We start from the raw sequence: 10,825 nt of genomic DNA, 5'->3' as shown, positions 1-10,825 counted from the left end.
GAGCCGCAGAGAAGGTGCCTCCCTGCTGCTCCAGGTGTTATTACTGCATGTCCCCAGCTCCCCAGACTCGGTGGCTAGCCATCAGATTGCTCTTTTCCCTTCCCACTTAATTCCTTTCTGCTCTCTCTTCACCAATGCTCTTCTTCCCTCCTCTCTCTCATGCCTCCCTTAGCCTGTTCTGCCCCAGCCCTGCCTGACCGATCACCTTGGCAGTCACACCCAGCCCTCACTGAGCCCCTCCTGGCATTACCAGGGCACAGAGGAGCTGGAGGAGTATTGAAGGGCCCTGTGAGGTAAGAGGTTATGGCAAATGACCCTTCAGCAGGGTGCTAGCACTCTCCAGAGGAAAGGAGAGTGAGCAGGGGGGGGAAGGAAATCGGGGGAAAGTGATTGAGCTATGAAGGAAGAGAAGAGGGGGTGAGTAAAGAGAGAAGGGGAAGTCAGGAGACTGGGGACCCTTGTGGTCCACAGTGCCTCAGTTTGCAAGGCAAGGGGCTCAATCTTGCAGGGCTTGGAGTAGCTCCACGTGCCCTGTTTCCACCGACTCCGACTGGCTCCTTTCAGGGTCCGACCCTGCAGCCTCCCACCTGCATCGAAGTCCCTGGGCCTTCCAGGAAGAGGCCCCAGCTGGCCCTGGGAACAGATGGCCTCTCTCCGGGCCCCATCTGCCAGGCAACACCGGAGCCATCGGTCTCCACAGAGCGGAGCAAAACCTTGTTTACTCTGCCCCTTGTGTCAGCAAGGTGACATGCGGGGACAATGCTGAGCTCCAGTGCTACCCACCCAGCTTTTCGGAGGCAACAGACAGTTGGAGGTAACAAGATGGCAGATCACTTCCCAAAAGTCTGATACCCCTAACCCCGAGGTAGTTTGCAAGGAGTCGGGCATGCATCTGACTCTCACCAAGACTGAAGGGAGAGACCAAGAGGGCATGGGTTGCACCCCCCCCCATGTGCCTGCTTAGGCATGGGAAGTGCCAGGGGTAGGGAGATGCCAGTTGGGAAGCTCCCAAGTCCTGGATTTGCTTAGCTGTCAGGTTGAATTTTGGGGTTTGTATGCAAGGAGGCTGGTGCCAGCATTAATCAGTATTCAGGAAGAAGGACCTGAGCAGCTCCTGGGGCAGGGGTGGGCAATTATTTCGGGTGGAGGGCCACTTACTGAGTTTTGGCAAGCCATCGAGGGCCACATGACAGGTAGCCAGGGGCAGATAAATATTAATTTTCTAATTCTTTTAGGGGCCCTGTGGGCCAGGTAGAATGGCCTGGTGGGCTACATCCAGCCCACAGGCTGCATTTTTTGCCCACCCCTGTCCTGGGGAGTAGCACTCCTTTGGAGCAGCCAGGAGGGACCAAGCTGTCTAACTTCCTGAAAGGACCCAGAGTCTCTGGGTCCTTCAGCTGAGGCTGCAGTTGCTCAACAACTTGAAAATCAGGCCCTTGGTATCTCAGGCTGAGCAGCCCAAAGCAGATGCCTCCAAAATGAGCGGTCCCTCCAGGAAGGGGAATTCTTGGGCTCCCTGGGATGCACCTGCAGCTCAGCTGGAAGGTAGTGGCAAAACCCTAAAGCTCTTAATTGGGTCTAGGATTCACTACTGGGTTCTTCACACAACTGCCCATATCAAAGCCTAGCAGGTATGAAGACATGCTCGAGGGACCAGATCCCTGCTGGTATCAGCTGGCCTCACTTCACTTACAGTCGGCTGATCTACAGCTGTGGAGATGTGCAGAAGATTGACAGTCTCCTTTTGTTTGTGAGGTTTGCCTCTCTCTCAGAAGGCCAAGCTGGGCTTGCCATGACCGACAAAGGTGGGACTGAGGACCACAGACCAAAATCATCTATGGTGTAGCTGTGCCAAGGCCAAATCTGGCCTACTAGCCTCTAAAGTCTTACCATCTTCAGGACATGATGTGAAACCTGCCACTCCAAGCCAGTCTTTGTGCTCTTGAGACCTGAACAACACCGAGACCTCCAAAAAACCAAAATGCCCTCTTCAAAACAGCACTTTGATCCCTTAAGTGGGAAGGGTCAGAAACTCCATGAAGTTTACTGGGGTCATTATGATAGGTTCTCTAAGGAGGAGATTGCAGATACTGTTGTGTGAGGTGGCAGGATAAATCCCCCAGGGAGGCAGATTGCTCTAAGGGTGTGTGTGCATTTATGGACTGAAAGAATCGTGGTACTTGTCCAACCTGTACTTAGAACTGGCTGGTGATGGAGATGCCACAGCCTCTCTGGATAACCTGCTCCAGTGGCTGACCACTCAGAATTGGAAAGTTCTTCCTAATAGCCTAACCTTACTCTCCCTTCTTGCAATTTAAGCTCATTACCTGCCCCCAGTAGCTATAGAGAACAATCGATCAACTGCAATTTCTCCCTCTGCTTCCATTTCTTTTTGTACCTCCTCTCTTTGGCGTGTCTTTGGCAGGGTACATTTGCAGGCTGCTCTGACCCTGTGAAGAGAGTGAATGGCATGATTGCATCCCTTGTTCTAGCTCCATCTCTGTTGGAAGCAGCTAAATAGGGGGGACGTGCCCCAGACATCTCATCCAGCCATCACTGGGATGTGAAGCAAAGAGCCACAGTTCAGTCTGTGGGATCAGTGCTTCCCCTATTAACCAAGTGCCTATAGTACCAGCCTGGCACCAACAAGTGGCAGCCACTGCTGCAGCCTTAGTGCCAATCTGTTTAACAGAGCTGGCTGCTGGACTCTTCCCTTGCCCAGAGCTGGGGAATCTGGGCAGTGACTAAGGCAAGGATCGACCTCCTCCCAGCTATATCCAAGATGCTTGCGCCACTGCTCAGAGCCCTCTGCAGCCAGGAGCAGGTTGCAGAATTTTTTCCTGATTGCTTTTGCTTAAAAATGGCTCTGCCCCCCCATGCCCCTGCTTATCGGGGACCCCTCAAAGCCAAGCTCGAAGCATGTTGGGCTGGGCTTAGGTAGGAGTGGGGAACTCATTCTTGCCCTGCAGCTGCCTCTTCTGTCTCCCCTTCAGAAAGTGCAGGTGAAGACCTGAGGCCACGGGGCCAGTCCAAGAGTCCTGCATTACCTTTGTTCTGGGACGAGGCAGAGGAGCCTGGAGGAGGAGCTGCCAACTCCAAGGGTTATCACGCAGCCGTGCGCTAGGGCATGTTTTCTGCATGTTCCAGAGCCAGGCCTGCAGGTCCCCCTTCCCCTCAGCCCCCAGGTTAGGCGAGCAGTGCTCTAATGGCACTTGGTGAGCAGAGGACACGGATCACTTCCTGCCCCCCTCCCCCGAGGATTTTCGTCCACTGGGGCTCAGGCTTAGGATGCTGCCTGTGCCGGCTCGGCAGTAATCAGCTGGGAGGCAGGAAGTGGAAACTTTCTTGTTGCAGCCACTTAGCTTCATTAGAGGCATCAAAAGAGAAAACAGGCCTCAGGTGGGGCAGGGAGAGGAGAGGTTGCAGAAGGGAGGGGAATTCACACTGGTGCTTTGCATGGGTGTCCATGGGCAAACTTTCGATAGATGGGCAAGGGAGTGGGGGCAGAGATGCTGTGGTTGGGCATACCGGATTCACAGCTCAGGAGGAACAGGCAGGGACTCAGACTTCACTCTAAGGGCACTCTGATAACGTCTCCAGTCGCAATGCGTCCCAGACAGAACCAAGGGCCAAATTCTCTGCCGCATGAATCGCCTATTGATTTCCAAGGAGCCATCCCCCAATTGCTGGTAAGAGCACCCCACAGCTGGAGTGGAAGCTAATGTCTCTTCCAGCTCCCTTCAGCTTTGCACCTGCTGTGACCTGCTTGGTTTAAACAAAGAAAGACGGGTCGGAAGCAGGATCAGGCTGGTCATCGCATTTCCTTCCTGCAGCAGGTACTTCAGCAGCCTGCTCTCCCTTGGCAGCTTGTGTCGTGCCACGGCTCCAAAGCTTGCTAGGGGAGAATAGTTTTTCTAGCAACTGGAATGTTTTGGGGTCTGTTTTTCTCACTTTTAAAAACAGAGCCTCAGTCCCCAACCTGGAGCAAAAGGGATCCATCCAGCAAAGGCAGTTATAAGGCCCCCTGTAAGCATTATATCTGCAAAGCTTCTGCAAGGAGGAATTTTTTCCCCTGTTACAGATGGGGACCGAGGCCCAGAAAGGAGCCTATAGCAAAGCAGGGAATCAAGCCAACATCTACCAAGTCCTGGATTTGTGCCCTTCCCTGATCCACTTTCTTCCCTCTGTGCCCATGGCTGTTGGCAGCTGAAAAAGCAAGGAACCACAGCCCTCCCTTCTGGTCCCACCTTGAGGCTTAGCTCTGGCACAGATGCTCATTCATTCTCCTGAGTCTGTCTCTCCTGCCTAGATTTGTCTCAAAGCCATCCCCAGTAAAGCGACTGGCGCACTCCAGTTGGATGAGGAGTGGCACCCCAACAGCTGTGCACATCTGGTAGGCAGGTATTTGATGGCTTGCGAACTGGATGCAGCAGCTGGGATGCACGTCTGAATGAGAGGGAGAAATCACTCAGGCTTATTAGAGGGAGGCATCTCTGGGGGTTCATCTTATTTTGCAGCAGCCACGCAACTGGGTCCGGTGCCCAGCTCCCTCCAGCCCTGTATGCCTGACTCTCAGCAACGCTACTCTTCTTTCCAGCTGAGGAGGGAATGGTTTTGGCGAGGAACTAGGCACAGGTGGTAACAAAGGAGTCCAGGCCCCCAAAGGTGAACATCTGCAGCGTGTTCTTCTGTTCCTGCTGTCTTGACAACAGCTTTCTGTCCCAAGGGGCAGCAGGAGCTGTGGGGACAGCAGGGAGGTTCAGGGTAGAGCTAGTGGAGAAAGCAGGGGTGAAAGGGCCCCAGCAGTAGTGACTCCTGGGGGGGGGAGGTGTTCTGGCCTCTGCTACTGACTTGCTGGGTGGCCTTGGCTAAGTCACTTCCACACTGTACCATATTTTCCCTTGTCTAGACCACAGCTCTTGTTCCACCCATGTGGGTTTCCATAGCGGGTGAGTGATCTTCACTTGCTAAGACTCATTTCTCAGGCTCTTCTTTGGGAAGGGGGCTGGCATTAAAGGAGAGTACTGGGAGCATCAATGCCAGGCTGACCCTAGCTGGATGGTTCTGAGCTTTGAGGCACAAGAACCCCCTTCCTGGTGTCCAGCCCTGGAGATGCACCACCCTCAGACTTGGGATGATCAGATCTGGGGTTCTCACCCAAGTGCATTTTACCCCCTGAATCACACAAGTACCTGGAGGCCTCATCCAGCTGTGTGCCAGCTGCTGTAGCCTTATCTAGAGAGAGAAGCCTCTGCCTAAAACCATTTCCTAAACCAATGTGGCAAGCAAGAGGGAGCCAGGAGCCAACTTCTTAGGCCAGGCCAGAGCCAGGAGTCACAGACCTGGGTCTTGTGAGTCCTAGCCTTGAGCCTCACCCACTAGCCCACACTGTCTCCCATTGTTAGCTCGTGCAGGTTGTGAAAAGATGTGTCATTCTTTCCTCAATTTTTTTCTCAGGACAGCCATCCCAGGCAATGAGCAGTATCTTGGGGTTATTAGAAGGGGATTATTGGCTGGAGTTGGAAATGTCAGTGCAAAACAAACACCTATAGGCAGTGTCTGTCATGAGTGGTGGCTCTGGCTCAGAGACAGGTTTGGGGCAGAGAAACCAGACAGCCAGGAAAATGGAGGCACTAGGCCTACGTGGTGTGGCCTGGGCAGGGGTGAATGGAGAGGGAATGAGGTCCCTTTTTTTGCAGATGTGGCTGCTCTTTCACGCTGGAGCTGCCGTGTGTTTAAAAAGAGCGGCCAGGCTGTGGATTTGTGGCTCTGAGCTGGGATATGGGGGCTTTCATTTCCTTCAAGGGCTCTCAAGGAAGGTCTCATTGTACCTGCTTGGAATTAATTCTGCCAACATCTCTGCATTTGATTCCCTGTCTCATCAAGTGCTCACAGCTGCAGAGCCTCAGAGAGGAAGGGAGAGGGGGCTGCCCACCTGTGACCATCTGCATTTTGGGGACTGAGCCCCAGCCAGACAAGGGCAGAGGAGCTAGTATTCCACTGCCCAGGTCAAATCCTAATCTGGATTACACTGGAATAGCCTTACCTGGATACTTCCTCGGCTCCATTGTTCCTTTGGCGTCAGAGGGTCTACAGTGGACAGATACCAGCTTTGGCCCACTAATTCCAGCTGACATCTGTGAACTTGACTCAGTAGCTCTCCTTCACTGTGAGAGAAGCATTGATCTGGGTGGTTTGAGATTAGACAATCCTGATAGATGGGGAAAACTCGGTTTGATGCCTTCAGGGAAAACTGCCCCCCTCCCAATCAGCACTCCAGGCTGGCAGCTTGTGTCCCCATGTTCATCCTTCTCAGGAGCTGCCGCAGAAGAACACAAGCAGCATCTTCATTCAGGCTCCAGATACAATAGGGCCTTCTCCAGGGAGCCTTTGTTCACCCTGCTGGGATCATAAACCTTTTCTTAGCAGGGCCCCTGACAATGCCGAGTGGGACCCCAGCACCACTGCTTTGAGGGGGCCCATTTGGACACCCAGCTCTTCCAAACACTTGCCTTAGCTGCTTCCAGTGGTAAAGGTGGGGGACATGGCATGGCTGTGAGCCAGGGTGTGTACAAGGAGAGCGACAGAGTATTCTGTGTATGTGCAGCACCTAGTACCATGTGCTCCTTAAATGGGACAGTCGGGCATTAGCACATCAAAAGTACTGTGATGACAGGTAGATGGATAGTGTCTGAGGCTGGCTGGCTGGCTGTCTGTTAACTCGCACTCAATATCTGTCCTTCATTCTCTCTTTACAACCAGTTAAACCTTGAAGATGGTGAGCAGGGTGATATGGGCTGGGCCGTGGGGGGCTGGAAGGGAGATACAAGCTTTTACCAGAGTACAATCCCAGAGACCCTCTCCCTTTCCCTTCCCTTTTAGCACAGGGAGAGGATGCCCTGCTTGGGGAGGGCAGTAACTCCTATACGACTGGCGCAGGGAAGCATTTGGGGTTTGGCTGAGCACCCGGCATCTGAGCTCTCGTGCAGTCGGAGTCCATTTTTCCAAGAATGAAAACAGTGGATTAATGAGCTGCTCATGGCTAATGCGTAGGGTTTCTCAGAACCGGCGCTATTAGAGCCCGGCGTCATGTAGGAGTAAATGGCAGCACATGGTGAATAAAGCAGGGATATAATAGGTTTAAGTAGCCCATTTCCCTTTGGAGTGTTACTGATAACATGCCCAAATGCATACGAGACCATTACCTTAATGAACAAGACCGCTTTCTGGCACTGCACACGCTGACGCTCAGTACAAGGGCTTTATTTTTCATCATCTTATTCCAAAAAAAGGCTTTGGTGTTTGAGCTGGAGTGGGGTGTGGGGAGGGGGAGAGAAGGGAGAGAGCACAGCGCAAGAGAGAATAGGGACAAGAGGAAATTAGAGCAGGGCTGGAAAACAGGAAGGAAGAAAAGCAGAGGGTAAAATAGGAGGGGATCTGCATGTTGGGAGCTGGGGCAGAAGGGAAGCTGGTGAAGGCACCTACTGGCATCATTGTACCCCAACCCGCACATGGGTGCCAGTGTGATGGACAGGGAGGTGCCCTGATGGGGCAAACCCTTTGGCTGCCATGGAGTTTTTCTGCATTTGCAGCAGGGGAGCTGAGATCAGGGCATGATCCTGCCACCGGGACTCTGCTTCTTGCCTGCTGGGGAGATAATTGTGTATGCCGACGAGTTTGTGCCGGCTGTGTGCTCACATGTGCCTGCTCTCCCCTCCAGGTCCTCACCTGGGCATGTCTTTTTTTTTTTTTTTTTTTTCTTGTCATTTTAACACCCTGCTCCTATGAGGTCACTCCCAGAGACAGTCATTCCTCTGAAGGAGAGCACAGAAGTTTATCCCATCCAGAGTGGAGTGAACCATTTGTGGGAAATCCTCTGCCTGATGGCTCTGGCCTCTTTCATAGCTTCCAGAAGGTTTGCCATCAGGCTGCAGATTGCTCAGGTGCACTCATTCCCCAACCAATATCGACACGAGATTAGTGAACAGTTGACCCAGTCAGACTCCAAAGATGAGGTGCCAAAACAGATGCATTTAGAAATAGAACTGTAGTCTTTGGCCTGAACAAGTAGGAGATGTAGAGCCAGTCCCTGCCTCTGCCCCAGACTCCTTGAATCACCTTGGTCAAGTCACTCCATCTTCCTGTGTCTTAAGTCCCCAGCTGAAAAACAGATTATAATTGACCCCTCCTTCTTCCCACTATTTCAGTATTAAACTCTTTGGACACAGGACTCCCTCACTCCGTGTGTGTGTGTGTGTGTGTGTGTGTGTGTGTGTGTGTGTGTACGCCCGCGCAGAACCTGGCACTTTGGCACCTCAAGGGACTCCTGGAATATTAAGGACAATTTGAATGAGGATCCAGGCTGTGGGCTTTTAGACCAATGATTCTCAACCGGGATGCCTTGAGATGCTTTCAAGGGTGGTGCGGGATGCCACGCTACGTTAGCACTGTTAGGTGTGCAAACAGGATTCACAAGATCAATCCAGAGATTTCAAATAGGAATCCAGAGTGTTAAAACCACTCTGATCTGCTGTGGCCTTTCTGTTAGATGCTTTGCAACAGAAGAATTGCTTGGATATTTTTCTGTAGTCAAGAATGAGTAAAAACTAGGAGCTGGCATTTTCTGAGGAGTGCCGGGAGCCTGTTGAGGGGTGCTTTGAACATGAAATGTTGAGACAGCTGTTTTAAAGACTGAGTTGCTGACCTGTGCCCCCCATCACACCAGGTTCACGGCTTGTAGGGAATTCCTTGACAGCCAGCCAAATTCTGCAGTTAGCTTAACTAGTGCAAATTCAGAGAAACTCTGTAGGACCCCCACACTAACATCCTTGCATGAGGGAGCAGAATCTGCCCTGATATTTTTCTCTGTATGTCGCTTGGTTTTCCCCAGGGAGGGGTAGTCAGAGAACAACATGGCCTGAGAAAATCTCTTGCGAACAGTGACCGAGTGTTTCCTCCATTTGCTCCTCGTAATCATGGTGAGAACAGAATTAGCCTTTTCTATTATACAGCCAAGTGCTTTTGTCAGTGCTAAATAAGACCCTGGAAGAGTAGTCGTGGCTTTGTCAGGCATGGAGACAGCTCTGTGCTATGGATGCAATCACCTCCATACTCTTCCACGCGTATGCACCAGACGATGGGGCCCGTTCCGGATCCAGCTGCACCAGGAGCAGCTCCTAGTCTGGTGCTCACTGCAGAAGCAGCAAGGTGAGGTTGTTAGCGAGGCTGGCGCTGTAATGCATTCAGACTCGTTTAAAGCAGCGGTACTCATCCCACGCATACCTGGCAGTCATTCCCCACACATTCTCTTACAACTCCCATTGATTTAGTAAGAGCAAGGCTGAATGCATCTGAAAATCTCCCTTCCAGTACAGACAGACCATGCATCGTGATTTCCATCCGTGTGGCTTAGGGCTGCTTGAAACCACTTTTGTCTCTCTCAGCCAGGGCTCCCCACCCAGGTGGTGATAATGGGAGAAAATCCACTATAGGCAGAGCCTCAGATAACTGTGTGGCACTTGATTCACCTCTCACTTATTACACGAGTCTCAGTGACGTGTGATCCGTCTGGTCCCATAGTGTAACTCTTGATTTATATCAGCACCACAGACAGCCAAAGCCCAAAGGGAGTGTCAAAGGCATCTGGAGACATCTCTGGAACTGCTAACACAAGCATTGGGAGGACGGTCCCAAGACAGTCAGAAGTCAGGTCCATCGTACCACCTTGCCCAGGACCCTGCCCAGCTCTCTCCCCTTCTGGTGATTCAGCAGAGTAGATGGCCTGAGCAGGTACCCTCAGGCTGCTTTCCACCTCTGGGTCCTGGAAGAACCAGAGAGCAGCACTGGGGCACATGCCCAGGCCACCGCTGCCAGGCTTGGGCACACTCCACGTGGATGGGGCTTGGTTCTCTGCTGCAGTCCTAGGCTTGGCAGGGAGCCAGCAAGATGTGGCCTAAGGGACTCTGAATCCAAGGATTTGTTGAAAGTGAGTTGGGATTTGGCATTTAAGAGCCTCGGTCACTTTTGCAAAAAGAATTTAGGCTCCCAAGTCACTTAGATGCTTCTCACAATGCCGCCCCATGTCCTGGTTTGCTCCTCAGGTTTGTATTATTTATCTTTAACCTCTGCTCACAGGCTGTTCAAGCCTCCAGTGGATCCAGTTCTAGGATCATGAGGGGGCTTTCAATTTACTGGACGAGTGTGAGGTGTGGGGGTTATTTTTCAAATCTTTTTTTAACTGCATCAGCAGCTGTAAGAGTCTGGTACTTGAGCCATGAACAAAACCTTACCAAGGCCAGGCATGTTTGGCTGGGTGACTTCTTCCTGTTCATTATATTTCTGCTGCTCTTAATGTCACAAGTTCAAGTACACACACATAAGAGTTTGATACACCACAGAGACAAAGCTGCATCGATGTAGACTCCCACACATGCTCTCCAGGGACACACACTGCTGCTACATCCTCACAAACACATGCTCTGGTTATAGATGCTCCCAGCACAAATGTGCTCCTACATCCTTCTGTAGATACACACGAGCACAGACCCTTGCACTTACACATTTAGATAGACATTTATCCCCCAGAGTCAGGTCCCCCTAAGAGCTCAATCCAACATGTATGTGTTTGTTGTTCAGCCCTATTATTCCTCTCTGGAGTAAATCTACTCGCATCAACAGAGCTAACTTGGTGTAAAACCGATGTAAAACACAGGGGAGCCAGACTCCTTGGGTCATCCCCTCTCTGCCTGTTGGATATAATCAATCCCCATTGAAGCCAATGGAAGCTGCTCACATCTTGAATACTTGTGGAGCCCCTGGACTGTCC

Source organism: Alligator sinensis, unplaced genomic scaffold, assembly GCF_000455745.1.
Source record: "Alligator sinensis unplaced genomic scaffold, ASM45574v1 scaffold1295_1, whole genome shotgun sequence".
Taxonomy (NCBI): Eukaryota; Metazoa; Chordata; order Crocodylia; family Alligatoridae; genus Alligator; species Alligator sinensis.
Note: the sequence above shows the minus strand (reverse complement) of the source record.